This window comes from Micrasema longulum, unplaced genomic scaffold (genome assembly GCF_059751315.1).
Source record: "Micrasema longulum isolate JH-2025_06_02 unplaced genomic scaffold, ASM5975131v1 h1tg000375l, whole genome shotgun sequence".
NCBI classification, from domain to species: domain Eukaryota; kingdom Metazoa; phylum Arthropoda; class Insecta; order Trichoptera; family Brachycentridae; genus Micrasema; species Micrasema longulum.
Genome location: NW_028277576.1, coordinates 63477 through 68050, shown reverse-complemented (window position 1 = coordinate 68050; position 4574 = coordinate 63477).

Genomic DNA, 4574 nt, shown 5'->3' with positions numbered 1-4574 from the left:
CGGGTAATCGGCGGGGGTAAGAGTCTCTCACTTATTAATCAGAATATTGTAAACAATAATAGAATCTATCCCAATTAATAAAACTCGCAGTTCTTAAAACACAGTTTATTGCACAAAGAGAAAATAAGCACGGAGCAACACAACAACGATGCGTACGCGGTGAGTTCTGCAGGAGGAGAGAGAGAGGGCAGAGCTTCAGGCTGCTGACCCTAGGGGTGGCGGAAGTGTCCGAGTGTTGCCATCCTGACGGGGTTGCCATCGTTATACTCGGCCATCCTGCATCTTGATTGTGACCTCACAACATAAAGCAAACAACATAATTAGTTCAACTAGAAAAAATAAGAATGGGTACTGAAAAGTAACCAGAATAACACCACTAACGGCCACCTATTAGCGACACATAACACAGTGCTATTCTAATAACATTTCAGTTCTGGTGATTACTAGATGGGCCATCATATAGCGGTTTCACACAGTCAGCTCATATGTGCGCACACCATCTATCAAAACTACACTTACAATGGGAGATAGCATCATATAGCCAGTTCACACAGCAAGCTCATATGTGCTCTCACCATTTTATTCCAACAATGCACAAGGTGGGATATTCCATCATATAGCTGTTTCACACAGAAAGCTCATATGTGCGCTCATCACCCTTCAAAACTCCACATACAATGGGGTCTATCATCATATAGCCAGTTCACACAGCAAGCTCATATGTGCCCTCATCATTGCAATCCAATAACAGACGAAATGGGGTCCTGCATCATATAACCGCCACATCCTGTGACTTATCATATATGTGCACCCACCATATTGTACAATATATAAATGATATATATAATATAGAATGTATAAAATATATTTTGTTAGTAATTTATAAATAAATAAAAATGAATAGAATTGTATAAATAACAGTTTACATGATACAGCTATTATACATTCATACATGGGCTCAGCGAATACATAGGTAGTCACATATATGTCTAACCTTCAAGAAGGTCTATCAAATCATCTCTATCCACATCACTACCTTGGCTGTCAGATTCACTGGAATCATCAGGTACCCCTTTATAAGGTCTCAAAGCATCTGGCGCTGCCAAAACCACAAACTTTTTGTAGCCTCGCATCCCCTTGATGCTTCTTATCTCGTAACGGTCAATACCCGAGAGAATTTGAGTTACCTTATATGGCCCACCATACACTGGATCTACCTTGTGATTGACTCCCGCTCCCCCTTGTACACCACCATGTTTCCATAGTACAAGATCTCCTAACCTATACCTGTGCGCTTCCTTGCGACGTCTATCATATTGTTCTTTCATACGTTGGGCTGCTACTTCCATAGCTCTCTTAGCTTCGTTTCTTCGCTTCATTAATAAACACTCCCTGTCTGAAGTCTCTATTGCGCTATCTTGTTGATGTATGTCACCCAGCAAATTACTACTGTGTCCAAACATCAACTGAAAAGGGGTGTATTTAGTACTAGCACTAACGGTGTTATTGATGCCCCATATTATATCAGGTATGCTCAGATCCCAAGATCTTGCATCCATGTCAGTAGCTCGCATGGCATCTAACAAGGTCCCGTTCATCCTTTCCACTTGACCGTTTGCTCGAGGGGTTGCAACTAACTGCATTAAGGACATGTTTAAACTTTTTCTCAATTGAAAATTGTTTAAAATGCCCACTGCTAAATGATCTTCCTCTATCTGAGATTATTCTACTGGGAACCCCAAAACTGCAAAACATCTTATTCAATTTTCTTATGGTCTCTACCGACCTTAGAGTGCGTACGGGGAATGCAAACACAAACTTGGAAAATGAATCTACCGCTACTAGTAAATAATTATTCCCTAGTTTACTCTTGGCAAAAGGCCCTAAATGGTCCACATGAACGGTGTTCATAGGGACATCTAGTTTGGGTATCGTGTGGAGCTTTCCTTCCTTTCTGCCATACTGACCCTTAGCAAATGCACAATTAATGCATGCATTAACATATTTCTTTATAAATCTAGTCATTTTTAAGAACCAAAACTCACTTTTAACTAATTGTTCGCATCTATTCAGTGAACTAAGAAATTGTGAAAAAGATTTAAGAAGAATTTATTTCCGATTCTCGTTCGCGATAAGTTTTCTCGCAAACGGAAACGAGAAATTAAAAACTGAAACACGAATTGAACTATTCAATTGTGTAAAGACATTCGAAAAGTATGCTCGCAAAGAAAACCAGAAATGAAAAACTCAAACACGAAATGAACTAAGAAATTGTGAAAAAGATTTAAGAAGAATTTATTGCCGATTCTCGTTCGCGATAAGCTTTCTCGCAAACAGAATAGAGAAATTAAAAAATTGAAACACGAATTGAACTATTTAACTGTGTGACAACATTTGATACGCATGCTCGCAAAGAAAACCAGAAATGAAAATCTCAAACACGAAATGAACTATGAATTTGTGTCAAAAGATTTAAGAAGAATTTATTGCCGATTCTCGTTCGCGATAAGTTTTCTCGCCAAACGGAAACGAGAAATTGAAGACTGAAATACGAATTGAACTATTTAATTGCGTAAAGACATTCGTAACGTATGCTCGCAAAGAAAACCAGAAATAAAAAACTCAAACACGAAATGAACTATGAAATTGTGAAAAGATTTAAGAAGAATTTATTGCCGATTCTCGTTCGCGATAAGCTTTCTCGCAAACGGAGTAGAGAAATTAAAAAATTGAAACACGAATTGAACTATTTAACTGTGTGACAACATTCGATACGTATGCTCGCAAAGAAAACCAGAAATGAAAAACTCAAACACGAAATGAACTATGAATTTGTGTCAAAAGATTTAAGAAGAATTTATTGCCGATTCTCGTTCGCGATAAGTTGTCTCGCCAAACGGAAACGAGAAATTAAAAATTAAAATACGAATTGAACTATTTTATTGTGTAAAGACATTCGTAACGTATGCTCGCAAAGAAAACCAGAAATAATAAACTCAAACACGAAATGAACTATGAAATTGTGAAAAGATTTAAGAAGAATTTATTGCCGATTCTCGTTCGCGATAAGCTTTCTCGCAAACGGAGTAGAGAAATTAAAAAATTGAAACACGAATTGAACTATTTAACTGTGTGAAAACATTCTATACGTATGCTCGCAAAGAAAACCAGAAATGAAAAACTCAAACACGAAATGAACTATGAATTTGTGTCAAAAGATTTAAGAAGAATTTATTCTCGATTCTCGTTCGCGATAAGTTTTCTCGCAAACGGAAACGAGAAATTGAAGACTGAAATACGAATTGAACTATTTAATTGCGTAAAGACTTTTGATACGTATGCTCGCAAAGAAAACCAGAAATGATAAACTAAATCACGCTCGCAAAGAAAACCAGAAATGAAAAACTAAAACACGAAATGAACTATGAATTTGTGTCAAAAGATTTAAGAAGATTTTATTGCCCATTCTCGTTCTTGATAAGTTTTCTCGCAAACGGAAACGAGAAATTAAAAACTGAAACACGAATTGAACTATTCAATTGTGTGAAAACTTTCGATACGTATGCTCGCAAAGAAAACCAGAAATGAAAAACTCAAAAACGAAATGAACTAAGAAATTGTGAAAAAGATTTAATAAGAATTTATTGCCGATTCTCGCAAACGGAATAGAGAAATTAAAAAATTGAAACACGAATTGAACTATTTAACTGTGTGAAAACATTCGATACGTATGCTCGCAAAGAAAACCAGAAATGAAAAACTCAAAAACGAAATGAACTAAGAAATTGTGAAAAAGATTTAATAAGAATTTATTGCCGATTCTCGCAAACGGAATAGAGAAATTAAAAAATTGAAACACGAATTGAACTATTTAACTGTGTGAAAACATTCGATACGTATGCTCGCAAAGAAAACCAGAAATGAAAAACTCAAACACGAAATGAACTATGAATTTGCGTCAAAAGATTTAAGAAGAATTTATTGCCGATTCTCGTTCGCGATAAGATGTCTTGCCAAACGGAAACGAGAAATTGAAGACTGAAATACGAATTGAACTATTTAATTGCGTAAAGACATTCGTTATGTATGCTCGCAAAGAAAACCAGAAATGACAAACTAAAAGCGAAATGAACTATGAAATTGTGAAAAAGATTTAAGAAGAATTTATTGCGGATTCTCGTTCGCGATAAGTTTTCTCGCAAACGAAAAAGAGAAATTAAAAACTGAAACCCGAATTGAACTATTAAATTGTGTTAAAACATTCGCTACGTATGCTCGCAAAGAAAACCAGAAATGAAAAACTCAAATACGAAATGAACTATGAAATTGTGAAAAAGATTTTAGAAGAATTTATTGCCGATTCTCGTTCGCGATAAGCTTTCTCGCAAACGGAATAGAGAAATTAAAAAATTGAAACACGAATTGAACTATTTAACTGTGTGAAAACATTCGATACGTATGCTCGCAAAGAAAACCAGAAATGAAAAACTCAAACACGAAATGAACTATGAAATTGTGAAAAAGATTTGTGTAGCATTTAATGCCGATTCTCGTTCGCGATAAGTTTTCTCGCC